The 17954-nt window shown below is 38.9% G+C and overlaps 1 protein-coding gene across 13 annotated transcripts in view; it reads right to left on the reverse strand.

The window, feature by feature from the left end:
- Positions 1-17954, reverse strand: part of LOC126197486 (WD repeat-containing protein 76-like) — a 400466-nt gene that overhangs the window by 263008 nt on the left and 119504 nt on the right. Inside the window, exon 11 of one of the 13 annotated variants that reach the window (XR_007539941.1) lies at positions 8226-8344. The exons of the other annotated variants lie outside the window; for them this stretch is intronic. The gene's annotated coding sequence lies outside the window, so the exon portion shown is untranslated. The remainder of the gene's footprint in view (positions 1-8225; positions 8345-17954) is intronic. 13 annotated transcript variants of the gene reach the window in all.

Genomic DNA, 17954 nt, shown 5'->3' on the forward strand with positions numbered 1-17954 from the left:
TCTCCTAAACTGTGAGCTGCATTAGGATGTAATTTTGTAGGCACATTCATTGGTATATGCGGATACTGTATGTGAAGAGAGTCTACAGTAAAACAGTAATGAATTACAACGCTAAGTCTATTACAGAAGTCTTACTGCACCTGCCCATACAGCGAAAATGTAGGAAATGACAAAACTTTTTCCTTTCATCTCGTGTGTGTGTGTGTGTGTGTGTGTGTGTGTGTGTGTGTGTGTGTGTGTGTGTGTGTGAGAGAGAGAGAGAGAGAGAGAGAGAGAGAGAGAGAGAGAGAGAGAGAGAGGAGAGGGGGGAGGGAGGACGGGGGGGGGGGGGGGGGGGGAAGTTTCATAAACTATGTGTAAGCTTCGTCTGAAGTCACTAAGTGCTCTCATTCTCAAACACTGGATGAATGAAGTATGCATATTTGTGCACTGCCAGTTACACTCCCTCATGACAAACATACAGTTTCTAAGTGTAATACTTGTCTTTACATATTATGTTCTTTTTTTAATGAATGGAAGACGTCCTTTAATAAATGACATTACATACAGATATATAAAGGTAACTCAAAGTTCAAAATAATGAATTACAAATTTTTGATGCTCGTCATAAATAGAATCCTGAGTTTACTCTGGCACTGGTCTTTTTAAGTATCCTGCAACTTAAGCCATTTTTTAACTTTCTGTGTGTGTATCAAGTTAAACCACAAATTTTGCAATGGCTTTAAATGTTTGTAGCTGTGTGACAAACGCAAAAGCAAGGAACAATGCACAAGGTGACATCACAGTCTTCACACACGGTGTCTTTATTCCCTTCTTGCCTTTTTCCCATCTGTATCCCAAACATGGCTGCACATTGCGAGAGACCTTGTTGGATGTTGCTTCTTCACAGCAGGTAGAGTTATTGACGGAAAATGTTGGACAATCAGTCACCTGGGATCTGCACTTGAGGAGGGACAACCTGCTACTTCTGAAACAATCCCCTCTTCTGGTGTTTTGAAATCATGTTCTCAATAGCAGGAACAGAGAACTCTAGGGGACTTCTTTATCTCCTTTTTTATGGAGCATATACATTCTACAAAGCAAGTTCTATGAGATGGAAAAATATTTTCTTGTAATACTTCTTTCCCCTTTTACAAGTCACTGGGTTGTTAGCCAAGTGCTGATCTACTTTGTCTACTCTGCTCATTGTGTGCAATGACAGCTACTAGCTTCAACATTTCTCTGCATCTTTTATCTACAGCTTCCATTTCAGCCTTGTGAATTTTTGTCAAAATAGAAACATCTGCTGTCCTATCGAATTACTGTAACTTTTCCCCTCTATAAAGCAACAACTTCCCTCTTCTTTAATTTCTTATGATGAAATGATAGTGGCACATCTCTTTTTTGCAAGGCACAGTTCCATATGTGACGGTTCTCTATACAAGTCAGCAAGTTGAGGTGACATGTAATGGTTATCAATGGTAATGTTATAGCCTTTATTCAGAAGTGGTTTTATCAGTGTCATTACAGTACGAGTTGACTGTAGCATTCATCACAGATTTTGTCCAATTTCCCTCCTTTTCCTGTGTATTTAAATGACACCACACATACCCAGTTTAGTATTCTCATAATGTAAACATCTTGATGCCAAACCTTGCCCTTTTCAGTGGTCGGTACTCTACCGATACAAGTCATTATTACACCTCTGTCTGGCATGCACAAGCTTTTGAAATTGTTATCGAGATGGTGAAGTATAGGATAATTTTACTTAGCTTCACCTGTGGGTGGTTCACATGATTGTACACCAAATTATCCAAAAAAAACTAAGGCATTTTTTGGCCTCATCACAATGCTTTGAGGCAGTACACCACCGATAAACTCATTTCATTGCTGGTAGTCTTTCCAATGGGAAACCCGTTGCACTTTATACTTTGTGACAACGATGTTTATGTAGTTGTTATCAATGACCTGTTCCACATCACACGACATTGTTGGCAAAGCTGTTCACTTCATGAACAGCAGGGTTTCCTGTGGACGGAAATTTTTGATGAGCTGCCTGGAGCACAGTTGACATATTTATCTCCTACCGCTGGAAAGCATTTGTTAAACCATTGTCTAACAAACTTTCTTCACTTTTAGTCTCCAACAAAAAAGTAACATTAAAATATTCTGCAGTTTCTGAGCCACTAAAGTCAATGTCAAATTCAGTATCACTATGGTCACTACCTGAACAACAATAAAAGACAGAAGATGAAAGGATGTGTTTTGCTGTCAAGTAGCCAAAGCTGTAGACAGTAAAGGCAATATCTGGATTCTCTTAGTGGCCGAACACTGAATTAGTACTGAAACATATGTAAGTGAGGTTTTCATTTTCCAATTTAGGACCTTAAAGGGTTAAACTTTTAACATACGAGTATACCTCTTAACAAGTAAATTACGGGAGTATTTTAAAGTGGTCAATAACAATGCGAAATATGAAAAAATAAAATATCTATTGCTCCTGGAAGCTATTAGATAGACAACCGGCAATAGACTAGGTTTGTGGATAATCACTTAGTAATATACATAGAACGCAAAGAAATTCTTTTCACTTTGCTATCTATTTGAATATCAAGAAGGTTTATCACGCAGAATGTCATTTAGTGTCAACCCTTTTAAATTATTTCATATAAGCAATAGGAAGAATAAGGATTAAGCTGACCGCTGCAAACCAGTTCTAAACCTGTGCAGAAATTATTCTGCCTGTGGCTGGACACTACTACTACTACTACTACTACTACTACTACTACTACAGAATACTTTACAGAAAAAATCTTGTATGCATGTAATAGATTAGTCTTTGAACCTCTCACATGATTTCTCAAAACAAATTCAGAAATATGGATGAGCGTCAGAACTCCAATTAGAGGTTTGTTGATTAAGGTAAATACCGCCAGTTAGATACACAATTTTTGGATAAAGGCTGGAACCGAGTAGTATCACTCCCTATACAAACAAAATCACACACTAAACATGTAATTACAACAGCTTTTACCTTCATAAAAATCCACAATTTTCATGGCGCAAGTGAGAACACAAATCTTTGAGTTGATGACTGCTCTGTTTTGCATTACCCACTTTCAGCATTCGTCAAAACACCTACAGAAAAGTTTGTTGTGTCTCTCTCAATGTTTTCAAAGGATATAATTTATGAGCTCCAAACATGAGTGACTCATTTTCAGTTAGCTCTGGGCATAGTCATTCGATTCTTAAATTTCTTGTGTGTGTATGTCCTTACTAGACACAGTTTAGCATCTTAACGACTGTGTAGTGTACAATTCTGCAGTCTTTAATACTGTTAGGAACTGTGATAGCTGCATTCAGGTGCAGGTGGAGTTGGTGATTATTCACTCACAGCTCCAAGTGGTGCTAACTGCAGTCACACAGCTTGAGGCTGTTGCCAATAGACATCACAGGGAAGCAGCGGGGAGGGGGAACTCAAGGGCTGCCCTGCACGTCCCACGTGTTGTCCAATTGGTTAACTAATGTGGCTGCCCTGGCTACTTCCTGCACTGAGGTTGACCTCTTACCCTTGGTCACATGAGAAGTCTCATCAAAAAGTGTACCAGACAGCAAAATGACTTTCTGGGGGAGGTGGGGACTGAAATGCCTCACAGGTTTGAAGTGCTATCTCTAGTTGATCAATATCAGGAACTATGCACTTATGTCCTCTTTTGGAGGAAGCATCTCAGCCTCCAAGATCCAGGCAGAGACAGAGGGTGAGAACTGGTGGTTGGAGCTCCAATGTTAGGTGTGTAATGAGGCTCCTCAGGGACATAGCTGCCAAGGAGGGGAGAAGTCCAGTGCACCCTCTATGTATGTGCCAGGGAGGGTGGGAGGGAGGGAATATCCCAGATGTGGCCAGATCTTGCCACATGCCATGATGAGTACAGGGTGTGGTTAACTGCAGGTGGTGGCTAATATTTGTACTAATGATGTTTCCTACTTTGGATCGGAAGAGATTCTCTTTGGTTTCTGGTGAACTGGTAAAGACTGCCTGTGTTGCTTGCAATACGAATGCAGAGTTTTTATCTGTAGTATCGGTGCCAGGATTGACTGTGGACCTTTGGTACAGAGTCAAGTAGATGGTCTGAATAAGCTGACAGTTCTGCAATTGTGTGCCATAGGGTGGTAGGATGTTGGATGGCAGGCTGAAGGGCATATAGGAAGAACAGAAAGGGTTTTGGTCTCAAAAGGTGTACGTCAAACACAAGACAAGGTTGACTTACAAACCACATGTATTATAACAGTAAATTATTGTAGCTGCAAGAACAAAAAACCAGAGATCCAACACAAATAGTTATAGGTACTGAAAGACGGCTGAAGCTAGAGAAATTCAGTCAACATCGTTGCTAAGGACATAATGGTGTTCAGAATGGATAGGTTAAAGACAGCTGGGGATGACGTGTTTGTTGCTGTTAGAAGTAGTCTATATTGTAGCAAAACTGAAGCAGATAGTTCCTGTGATTTAGCACGGGTACAGGTTACACTTGTCAACCAGAACAAATTAATAATTGGTGCCTTTTACTAACCTCCAAACTCTCATAATACGGCTGTTGAACAGTTCATATAATATTTGACTCTCGTTTCACTACCTGAATCATACAATTATACTTGGTGGCAACTTCAATGTATCATTGATATGTTGGTGAAAATAAATGTTTAGAGTCATCAGTAGTCATAAAACATCACCTAAAATCTTACTAAATGCTTTCTCTGACTATTTTGAACAATTAGTTCAGCAGCCCATTCAAATTATAAATGATTGAGAAAACATAGATATACCTCTCAGTAACAAATAATCCAGAGCAAATAGGGAGCAATATGATGGATACAGGGATGAAGTATCCAGAGGTCACAGTAGAGAGACTGAATAATGTAACATTCAAATTCACCAAAAATAAACACAAAATAGATCTATTTCGAAAAGCAGATAAGAAGTCTGCTTCATGCCTTCCTAGGAAACAACATCTATTCCTTCTCATCTATGTAAGCTTAGAGGAACATGGCTTAAATTCAAAGAAACATTATCGACAGCACTGAAGAGATTTGTAACAAATAAATTAATGAGACACTGTAATGACCCCCTTGGTACACAAAACATGTTAGCACACTTTGGCAGAAGAGAGAAAAAAAAGCATGCCAAATTTAAAAGAATGCAAAATCCTCAATAATAGCTAAGTTTTACAGCAACTTAAAATTTAGTGTGAACTTTCTGGTCGTATGTTAAGTACACCAGCAACAATACAATGTTATTAATGACAGTGCCACTAAAGCACAGTTACTAAATACAGTTTTCGCAATTAGTTTCCTGAAGAAGATAATCAACAACTGCCGCCAACGTGAGTAACTTAGAAGTAGGTATCCTTTGTGCAGCAAAGCAGCTTCAGTCACTTAATAAAGGCAACCTCTGGTCCAGATTGTACATCAATTACATTCCTTTCACAGTATGCAGATAAAATAGCTCCTTACTAAGTAATCATGTACAATAGCTCACTCAACGAAGTACCCATACTTACAGACTGGACAATTGCACAGTCACACCAATACTGAAGAAAGGCAGTAGGAATAAACCAATAAATTTCAGACCCATACCACTGACGTCAATTTGTAGCAGGATTTTGGATGTAGAAAATTCTCACAAGTAATGAGTGCTATCGACAGGGGATCACAAACTGATTCAGTATTTCTATGTTTCCGAAAGGCTTTTGATACTGTTCTTCACAAGCAGCTTCTAATCAAACTGCTTGACTATGAAGTACCGTCTTAGCTGCACGATTGAATTCATAACTTTGTCAGAAAGGCCACAATTCGTACCAAATGACACAAAGTTATCGAGTACAACAGAGATGGTGTCTGGAGATGCCCAAGGAAGTGTTATAGGCCATCTGCTGCTTCTAATCTATATAAATGATTTAGGAGACAATGTGAGCAGCTATATTAGATTGTTTGCACATTATGCTGTCATTTACATTTAGTAATGTCATCAGAAGATCAAAACCAACTGCAAAATGATTTAGACAAGATATCAGTATGGTGCTAAACGTGGCAACTGACCCTGAATAACGAGAAGTATGAAGTCATTCATACGAGTGCCGGAAGGATTCTGTTAAACTTCGATTACACAATGAATCACTCAAATCTAAAGGCTGTTCATCCAATTAAGTGCCTATTAATTACAATTACAAATAACAAATCTGAACGATCACGTACATAATGTTGTGCAGAAAACAAAAACCAGGACTGTTTTATAGACAGAACACTTAGGAGATGCAACTTATCTACTAAAGAGACTGCCTATACTGCATTGTTTCATCATCTGCTTCAGTACAGCTGTGTGGCACGGGATCCTTACCAGATAGGACTGACGGTAGACTTCAAAGAAGTTCAAAGCTCAGCTCACTTTTGTATTATCGTGAAATTGAGGAGAGTGTCTTGGGTATATAGGTATCGAAAAATGTACCTTCTATTTTTGTCAAAATCTACAACAACGTTTGTCAAAATTAACTTTTTTTCTGTAAATGATTAGACTCATAAATTTAAAACTTTGTCACGCTAAAAGACAAACAAAGCCTCAGTTATTTGAAAGTGACTATTAAATAAGTGCTGATTGGGAACTTTTTGCTTTTGTTAAATCTTCAACAGCTTTATCAGCGAAAAGGCCTTTGTTTTCTTCTTTTGGCTGTATTTCATCTTTCAGCACATAACTGTTCTGTTGTAAAGTAGCAGGGGATTTTCCCACCAACGAACTGAATGTGTGTCTGATTTAAGTCCTTTCTTCACATTATTTATCTTTTCCCACCCAATTCGATGATCACAAAATGTGGAGAATATTAATTTCTACCTTTCGTGGACTTTCATTGCCTTGCAATCCACGCTTGATGATGATATACATAGAACTGACAAGGCACTTAGCATACAAAATGAACCAAAAGTTACTTCTGAAACGTTATGTGAATAATTTTCCGATCACTGTAGTATTGAATGTGGACACTATATAGTGGCAGCCTACCAAGAGCACAAACAAGTTTGTATTTTGACCATCAGAGAGGAGATGACCAGTGCGAGGAAACAAGCCCTGGCTTCCTCACACAGGGCAGCAGCCTAAACCCATGTTCTGCAACAGCAGACCTGACATCACAGGGATCGGCTATCTCTTCTGGTGTTTTAAGGGTCATAATCAAAATTAGATTAGTCACTTCATTTCCACACACGAAAAGAAAACCACGACCAATGCACAACACAAAGCATTCATTAACAGCTACCCTGCAACTGCTTGTTGAGTTGGCTTGGCAGAGTATTGTTAACGAAGTAATTCGGGCCTGACCTCAAGCGGTATTTGACGCAACAATGCTTCAAAACAACCACCACCTTACTTTCCCACATTGAAAGTGTCATTATGCCAACTTTCGAACTTTAGCTAACAAACATACATACTCTTTTTTTTTATTAAATGCTACTTTCCTTACGGCTGAGTACTATGATGCATTATTTGGTGTGTACCTTAAACAGACCTTTCACAGAATGGCAGCAAAGCATCAAGTGCATTGGTAAGTTATTGTTTTTGTGCACTTTCTATTTTGCAAACAGGTTGTAACATGTGGTATCTTTTCAAATTGGGCTTCACCACATGATGTACAATACCAGTACACATAAAGTTGTTATATTTTCACTACCAATAAACAGAAAATAACGCTACTTCAAACTATGATAAAACAGTTCCTCTGGATACAATTCACTACGAAATAGTGTTCTTAGTTTAATTTTGCATTTTCATATTCTGAGGCAGAATTTGCATTTTTCGCAAAACTCTACTTTTTCCCGGCGCTACGGATGTAACAATTGTGTTATGATGGCAATCATTAAAAGAAAAGCATCTTTCAATGTGGCAAGATCTTTTCATGAAATCTCCAACGTTCTCCTCCAAATGTGAAAACGTCTCGTTGACATCCATCTATATAAGAGGAAATGATAATTATAATAAAACAAGATAAATCAGAGCTCATACAGAAAGATTTAAGTGTTCATGTTTACTATGCGCCGCTCATTGTCAGTTGCAGAGTATTCAGTAGATATAGGTGTAGGTGTACCACAAATGGGAACACACGAAAAGTAGTAAGCAACTACTATACGAAGCTCTTTCTTAGCGATTTCTCGTTTGCTGAGGCAACCTACAAAATGCAGCAAATTTTATGATATTTACTTACCCGTCTTGGATGCATCATGCTGCCGATAACAAATGCGTCTTCACGCAGAGGGTGCCATTTTGCTTTGAATGTTGTGAGCCATCTTCCAATGTGATTGTTAAGAGCAATATTCATTACAACTGAAACAATATAAACACTGATTTATCCAATATGTAATGACTTAAATCTCTAAAAGTTCTCTGACAATAACCAATAACCAATTTCCGTTAATCAAATAACTGAAGGGCCAAGGCAATACAATAAGAAAAGCTATTGAAGACTAATACTAATCAGTCGAATCAAGTGATATTTATCAGCATGGAAAGGTCATACTGTAAGCTGCAAGTTCTTAAGTAGTACAGTAGCATGGTGCTGTCGGATCTTTTGTGTAAATGGTAAGAAAATGTACTGCAAGAAGAATATACACTGAAGTCCTTTGTATGTCACAAAATATAGCACTAACATGAACTGATATTTTGTGCAATAAAGGTGCGATGAAGGTGCTGTCAGTGCAATAATGTTTAATGGAAATGATATTCAGTCTGCATTGTATTTGACACTGCATCTCATTGCCTCCCAGGAAAGTAAAACATCTACAGCAGGGAGCAACAAGTGCCAGCTGGAGGTAAAAATGTAGAAGGTACTCCTCTTGACATTTTCTTCCCTCACTGGTGGCCTTACAGTTAACCCCATTGTTATAAGAGCCTGGCCTGCACATGCCAAGCCATGCCCAGCTGAGCCCAGCCCAGCAAACTATGTCATCTGCAACATGTACGCACAATGCAATATGAGGCACTCGCTCAAAAGTAATATAATAACCAAAATCTGAAGACAGCACACCGCAATAAAGATTTCATAGGCAGAACTGGACAATGAATTATTTCAAAATTTATTATGGGTGTAAAAACCATAAATCAGGAAAATGTTTAGAAAAGACTGTAGAGAAACAGCTGCCCCTCCCAATTAGTACGTTCTCATGTGAGATAAAATGTGTAATATCACCAAATATATTACTGCTCATGTGATAAATTATACATCTATTTCTGTTTTGATTATGTGAACATTAAGCATTTCTTATATTCACATTGCTTCAAACCTCGGTACAAAGCTAAAAACATGGATCTTCTGCTTCCCACATATAACACTGAGCACCTTTCAGCACAGTCATTGTGTACCCATGGCTATGCAGGCTAGTACAGGTAAATTTTGGGGGGTAGAGAGGAATGACAGGAAATGGATTTAAGAGGGAGAACAGTGTTTACAGCTTTGGGGAGGCAAGGAACAAGAAATATAGCATTTTAAATTTATTTTATTGCTATTTAACTGTCCAGTTCTAAAGACTCAATTTCTGCACATTTTTCCATTTTCATTCTGAAAAGACAATTTCAGCATGCAACCTTTTCTTTCACTAGAGCCCATCATTTTGTACTGGCAGTGATAATTGATCACCATACAACATCTGGCTTCATTTCTGGTGCTAATCCGTCTAGTTCAAATTGATTCTAAAGGTGCATGTGACACCTATTCATCTCTTCATGAAAATTACTGGATTTGGTGGGTGTGTTAGCTTAGATGATCCTGCAACAAAGACACAAGTTTGTTTCCTTGCCTTTCACAATGACATTGCCCTTTGAATCCTGATAGATGTGCTTTCTGGTGTGATTTTGGTTTGGCCAGGTCTCCTGAAGATAAACAATAGTACGATGACTCTCTTCTGATGTGCTTTTTGCTCAAGAAAGTTGCCCTATCTACTACAATATCGGATTGTTCCATCAGAATATGTCTTCTATCACTGCATTCTCTGTACCTGCATTCCAATTATTTCAGAATTCTTCCATTCGAATTGCAGATGCCTGTGAAAACAATCTAGTCATGTAAACTATCTGTTACTTTTTGCTCATAGGGTACTTACCACGGTTGTAAAATTCCAGCATGGTACAATGGACATCATTTTTCTGGGAATTGTCCAAATCACTGACAGTTATTCTACCACTAACATCTTTCCTCCGAGATTTAAACCTCACTTTTTAACCACAGTTTTGCAATTATCATACCTCTGCCAATATTGTATGCTTCTTGGTGAAACACCACATGCATTTGCTGTTGAAGTCTGTGATGCTGACATGATTTCATCTCTTCTGTCAACATCTAAGGTTGTGAAGAAATTCATATAACTCGTATGTGAACCCCTTTGACTGTGTGTCTTAGTTGAGTCACCTTAACTCACAAAAACATAATACTGTCCACCAACAAGTGCTACCACAGTGTCAAAATCTAAGATGGTTTTCTGGAACACTGAGGTCATGACGTATAAAATTTTAGTGAGGCCAATGCTAAAATACAGTGCTGAAACATGGACATTCCAGAAATTTCATGGAAAGCAACTTGACATATCCAGAAAAAAGATTTTCAGACATATTCTTGGACTGGTGGAGGAAAACTGGAGTGTGGAGGAGGAGATTTAACTATGAATTATTTAACCTATATACGAGGGCTATCCACAAAGTACATTATGTTTTGGAATTAAAAATAAATAAAGTATTGGCAATTTTTTTATTATATACAGATGAAAGCCACACTTAAATACTACTTTTCTACATAGTTGCCATTTAAATTAAGGCACTTATCGCAGCGATGGAAGAGCTTGGAAATTCCTTCGTCGTAAAATTTGGCCGCCTGTGCCTTCAACCACATGGTTACCTTTTCTTGAAGCTGTGAAACGCTGCATAGCCAACCACTTCTTCATTGCTGGGAATAAGTGGAAGTCGCTTGGTGCCAGGTCCGGACTGTATGGCGGATGAGGAAACAACTCCCACTTAAAAGATTCGAGAACTTCACGAGTGGCATTTGCCATGTAGGCCCGGGCGTTGTCGTGAGTCATCAAGATCTTTGAACCCAACTTGCCCCTTTGCTTGTATTGTATTGCTCTTCTGAGGTTGTGCAGAGTTTTGGCAATACCTTTGAGAGTTTATTGTAGTGCCTCATTCCAGGAAATCCACAAAAATCACACCTTTTCTGTCCCAAAAGAAGAGGTAACCACGTGGTTGAAGGCACAGGTGGCCGAATTTTACGACGAAGGCATTTCCAAGCTCGTCCATCGCTACGACAAGTGCCTTAATTTAAATGGCAACTATGTAGGAAAGTAGTATTTAAGTGTGGCTTTCATCTGTATATAATAAAAAAAATTCCAATACTTTATTTACTTTTAATTCTAAAACGTAATGTACTTTGTGGATAGCCCTCGTAATAACTGAGACATGGCCATCTACATTAGGATTAAAAGGCAGGAATGACAGGGGCATGTACTGAGAGCAATGACAGAATGATCAAGAAGAATATACTCAGCTCAGTGATTGCAGGAACCAAGACAGATGACCAAAGCAAAGGTAGGAGGAAGGTACCATAGAAGACATGAAGGTTGGAATTCATAATTGGAGAAGTTTGGCACTAAACAGGGAAGAATGGAATCTTCTACAAAAAGCCAAGGCTCACAAAACGCTGTCATACCGACGACGACGAATTTTTTGCACAGTTCAATGTAGCCACTGTCACGAATGATAAGGATGAAATAATAAGGGCAACACAAACACGCAGTCCTCAGGCAGAGAAAATCCTCAACCAAGTCGGGAATCGAACCTGGGACCTTGTGATTCAGAGGCAGCAACACTAGCCACTAGACCACGAGCTGCTGACAACGATAACAGTGGTGATGATCACTGTTCTCTTCACCAACATACAATACTCATATACAGTGAACACACAAGCACATGCAGGGTAGCAACAGAGCTGCAAAGCCATGTTGCGAATAGCATGAATGAAGTGACATATTGCCATATAAACACTGTTAAATAACAGGTGTTTATCTGGCAGTAGCTGTTTCATATGATTCTACTTCGATGGCACCTAAGGTAGAAATGACACTGCAGCAACAGGATGAGCTTAGAGCCACGAACCAAGCTAGACTACGCAAATGGCCTTTACTGGCACTTACAAATGGAGTTAAGATGGAGGTTGGACCCTGACATATCTCACCCTCTTATCAGGTGACATTTCAAATCATTGTTCAAGCACTGACTAACACATGTAACGGCACCTGGGATATGATGAAGATCAGCATCTCCATTTCCATACTTCAGCATTGTAACAAACTTTTGTAAGAGCACTAGCGAACCCAGCAATGCTTTGCAAATGTTAAATGTGAATGGGAACTGGATGTGTAGTATAACGCCCCTTTTACGTCCCCGTAATTAATGTTTTCCTTCTGCCTGTAACATTTTTTATCACTCCCATCAAATTTCCAATGTTTGCAATATAAATTCGCTCCTGTTTGTGTGTTAATGTATGCTGTGTTGTCCGAACGAGACACAGCCAGGACAAAAGCACCACAGGCACAAAGATGCATGCTGGTGCAAGTGCCTTAGAGACTCACCACTTGCACGAGTTCCACCAGCACCATGGGCAGTGCTGAAAATGAAGATATTGACTTTGCCTCAGCCAAGTACAATCCACCTTGACAGGACAACAACGGACAGAAGCCTTGTCAGAAGAGAGAAGAGCAGCTCTCGCCTACTTGGTTATAGATCCTCATCCAGGGCTGACAGACAGGTAACTTCGTATAGTGCAGTCTTAGAAGTGGACACACAGCTGTTGTAAATCACATTTGCTATATACTGTGAAGTTTACCTACGATTATTTGCACTTGGGGCTTTTTTGTTATATTACATGCCATGTTGCGCACTTCATTATTCAACAAGCCACAAAGATAAGTAAACCTTTTTAACTCATTTGTGTGACTTCGTTATTAATTTGATGGAATCTATCCTGTTAGTTGATCCTGGGGCATAGCTGTGTAATAGTGGCACAGAGAAATTGTCTTAGTGGTGTACTGCACCAAAAGCCGTTTCACAAGCTCAGCCTACCTTAACAACAGTGGCAATTTTGCCCTCACAGCAGTAGTGACAAGGCCTTTACAAAACTGGCGACAAGGGTTTACAAAAATGTACTTTTAATTTCTCCCCAATTTATGCTTTATGAAACAATTGTTTAAGGAGAGGAAAAAAAAAACTGGCGTAATTGACATAAAATGCCGCTGGCATTGCTTTGGACTGCAAGTATTGTTCAGATACACGTGTTTAACTTTGACACATGGATGTTCTATTCAGCAGATCGCAATCAGTAAAAGTTGGAACAATTCAACTTTTTTCTCCTGCCACTGCAAACCTCTATTTGGTGTGGTGGCTGACGGTAACAATTGTTTCGATGAAAGTCTCAAGAAGGTGTGACTTCAGAGGAACGTTCATTTGTTACTTGTCACTGCAAACTTTCTTTCAATACTGTGTACCACGCCTTACACAGTTACATTACCATAGCCACATTGTTTCAGCATTAACTTCATCCTATGATTAAGACCATATGCAGAGGACATCTACTTCCCAGTATTTATAACCTGATAACACACATTAGTTTTGTTTATGATTTGTATGTTGGCAAAGCTGACATAACTGTTGCTACAACACAGGTGAGTCGATTTTAAATGACACAGATACTCTCGACAACTACCATGCCAAGAGTTTATTGTGAGCATCACGTAGTGTGTTCCTAGCCTTGTTTTAAGTAAGTGAAGTAAGTCATTAGTTGTTTCTTAAAAGTTGTTGAGTGCTTTCTGTCAACATTTTAGGATGGAAAATTCAGGTGTTGCCAAATGAGACAGGAAAACCTTTTAGAAGAAAGAGAAGGTCAAAATTCTCAAAAGAATTGAAGTTGATTGTGGAACACACTATGGATTAGCACAGTTTGAGAATACTTGTGTCTGTCCTGAGCACCATTGTGAAAAAACAAGTGTACTTTACAAAGTGGGCCAAATTTTAAAAAATGAAATATGTCAGTTATTCTAAATACACAGGACTAGAAGAAAACACATAGATCTGTGTTTCAGACAGAACAGTCTACAGATGATGCTGTGACTTACAGTTAACAGTAGGTGCAAATATGTTCAGATTAACTATCCTACATATAGGTTACTCAGTTCTACTCCCAACTCATAATCTTAGCACTCCAAACTACATGAAAATAGCTGCAAGCTAAAATCAATAGTGGAACAAATTTAATAACACACCACAAATATTCGTCTGGTGAAAATACTGTAATTATATAAATAGGTTGTAATTCTGGCATCAAATAGATTGAAAATAATGATCTGTTATTCACATTTCTTCACTACTGTGATCCTCTGCCATTCAATGTACGGTGGCTTGCAGAGTATCTATGGACATGTAGAATGCAATTTACCAAGTTTTAACTTGTGGAGATTGTCACAGGAGAGAAAACCATAAAGTTACAATCTTTTCCATGAAGTCTTACTACATCAACCCAACACTGTTGCAAGAGACTGGCACATCACACCCATCATGCGGGCGAATACTCCACCTGAACCTGCAAATGCATCCCTACCGAGTGTGTGTTGCTCATGCATTAAAACCAGCAGATGCTTCTCAGTGCCTCCAGTTTTGTGGGTGGCTGTTCACTGAGATAACAAAGAATGCCTCAGACATGGATTTGTTTTTTGTCGTCTGATGAACCCTGGTTTCACCTGAGTGGTTATGCCAGCTCTCATAATCACAGGTTCCGGGCAGTGGAGAATCTTCACAACTTCCACAAAACGCCATTGCATGATGAGACAGCAGGGATTTGGTATGCAGTGTCTGCATGCCACATTACTCATCCCACATTCTTTAATCAGATGCTGACTTCGATGCGTTACATTAACAACATTCTGAAGCCACTTGGGGGCAGCATTAACGGAGGAGGGAAAGATCTACCCTACAGTTACTTCCAACAGGATGGATGAACCGACCACACAGTCGGCCAAACCTTGGAGCAAATTTACACAATCTTCATAACTGACAGAGCTGTTCAAAGCCTGGTTGCAGCCTTAGCTGGCCACTAGGTCACCTAATGTGTCAATGTGCGATTACTTTGTGTGGGGAGTCTTCAAGTCTCAATAACTGAAGCAGAACTTTTCAGATGAGACTGCAGCAATTCCAGTGGTCCGGCTTCAGCAACTTGCTCACCAGTGCCCAGAAGTGGCAAGAAATTAATGGTTGTCAAGTTAGTATTGTATTTCCCTTCCTCTGCTAAGTTGGTACTGTACTTCCCATCCTCTGCTAAGTTGGTACTGTACTTCCCTTCCTCTGCTGTACTTCTTTGTACCCTGTAACTGTTCTCCAGGTCAGTTTTATTTGCCCAACCCTGTATAAACTAATTACCTACGGCTTATAGTTCTTACAACATCACCATCTGAAAATAATCATCTTCTGACATTCCAATTTGAACAAAATCTCAACACCAACAAACAAAATAAATAAATAAAAAAAAAAAAAGAGATATTAGCTACTACCGATCCTGGTAGTACCATCACCCAAAATAGTGTGTGCACACTCCAAATAGTAATGCTTTGATCTGGAATCAATAGAACAGAAAAAAAAGAATAAGTGTCTCCAGACTCTTGCACTTTTTAAAAAATGGAAGTTTAGAGAAGGAAAGCATTCTTTGACTTATCAGGCTTTACTGAACTATATTTTGACAAAGGATCCCAAGTTTTATTTAACAGTTTCCTCACTCACTGCTTCTTAGAAGCTTTTCTCCACTCCCTTTAAAAATATATCAGAAGAGCTCTGGATCAACAAGTTTTAGAAATGAAAATTTTTTTTATGGTTTTAGCTGCATTACTTAGTACCTTTCCTATAATGATAAGAGAAGCTATTTGTCATTCATTGCCAGATAATCTCCTGAAATTACAGCACACAGATCCCAGTGGCAATTAAAAATTGAAAATCTGCGAGTGTCTGGAAGTTTGATTACTAGTGCCTGCACACTGATCATTCAATCTAACAGTTTTCATGTACCATGTTTGATACTGAGTTAGTGGAACTGAAATACCAAAGTAGTATAAAATGACAACTTTAACTAAGATAGGCAAAAATGTTTGTTCGAGCCCACTGCCACAGACATCTCTAAGTAATCGTAACCTCGTGCAATCAACTGACCAGTCTCCAATTTGACTAATGGCAAATGACTGCATGTAACCTAAACATCACAATTTCATGGGCTCTATGAAATCAGATTATATACAGTGTCAGTCTACATCATGCAGAAGAAATGTAAACCGCTTTGTCGTAACATATCACTGCCACAGTGAAACTTGGTCTTCACCCCTTTTTTGTGATTCAGTTCCTTTGACGAAGTATGTTAAGGGAACAAAAGACAATAGTCTGTCACCCACATTGTGCAAAAATGATATGAACTTTTTATTTTCAATGACATAAACACAATACATAAAACAGTGGCCATATATCAGTGGTTTGAAAAATGTAATCATCATCATCATCATCATCATCATCATCATCATCATCATCATCATCATCATCATGTGTTCTGCCTAAAGGCAGGTTTTCACATGGTAGTTCTCCAGGCTGTCCGGTCTTCTGCCATCCTCTTCAGGTCTGCATAATTTCCTCTTCCCTTTATGTCGTCTATCACCTTGTACCTCCTTCTTCCTCTCTGTCTTCTCCCACAAACCAATCCTTCCAAAGCATCTACTAGCAAGCACTCCCTTCTCAATGAATGCTCCAACCAGTTCTTTTTCCTTTCTCTTACAACCTTCAGCAGACATCTTCTCTCACCAACCCTTTCCTATACTCTTTCATTACTCACTCCTTCCATCCAGCTTATTCTCTCCATTCTCCTCCACATCCACATCTCAAATGCTTCTAACCTTTCTTCATCCTCTCGTCTCAGTGTCCATGTTTCTGCCCCATACAGTGCCACACTCCAGACAAAACATTTGCGAAGCCTTTTCCTTAGTCCTTTAACTAATTTGCCACATAAGAACTTTTCGCAATAATCTCTTCAAGGTATACGTTAAACAACAGCGGGGAAAGGCAACAACCTTGTCTAACACCTCGTCCAATGCTGCTTCCTTCTGACATTTCATTTCCAATCCTTATCCTTACTTTCTGGTGTAAATATAGATTCTGTATCAGTTGTCTCCCTTTCCAATCTACTCCTTTCCTCTTCAAGATATCCATAAGCTTGTTCCACTGAACTATGTCAAAAGCCTTTTCTAAATCTATAAAAACAGCAAAGATTTCTCTACCCTTTTCCATATATCTTTCCCCTATAATTCTTAGCATCTCTTGTTCCTCTTCCTCTTCTAAATCCAAACTGCTCCTCTGCAATCCCTCTATCTAGCTTGCCATATAATCTTCTGTTCAACACACTCAGCAAGACTTTAGCTGTGTGTGTGTGTGTGTGTGTGTGTGTGTGTAAAATATAAGGGAATTTAAATTTAAATACTAGACCTAAAGCCTGATCACAATATTGATTTCTCTACCACATCACATCCTGGGCAAATTATCGCCTAATACCTAAAGAACTGTTTCTGTAATAGCTGAGCAATTTTAGAAAATACTTCAGGCTTCATATCACAAGTCAGAACACAGTACTTACATAAAGCTCGCGACTGGCATAGCAGCAATGGCCAGTGTGTCACCAGTATGTCATTGTGACATGCTCAATAGTGATTTTGTACCAGTGTCAGGTCAAACATGGGGTTACTTAATGCTTACACCAGTCTACACCGATTTACACAATAATTATAAACCTAGGTAACATAAAAGTTGCTGTCTAACATGAACAATTCTTACACACTTTTGGTTTAAGTTATCATGATGCAATGAATAATTAAACATG

Source organism: Schistocerca nitens, chromosome 1 (genome assembly GCF_023898315.1).
Source record: "Schistocerca nitens isolate TAMUIC-IGC-003100 chromosome 1, iqSchNite1.1, whole genome shotgun sequence".
NCBI classification, from domain to species: domain Eukaryota; kingdom Metazoa; phylum Arthropoda; class Insecta; order Orthoptera; family Acrididae; genus Schistocerca; species Schistocerca nitens.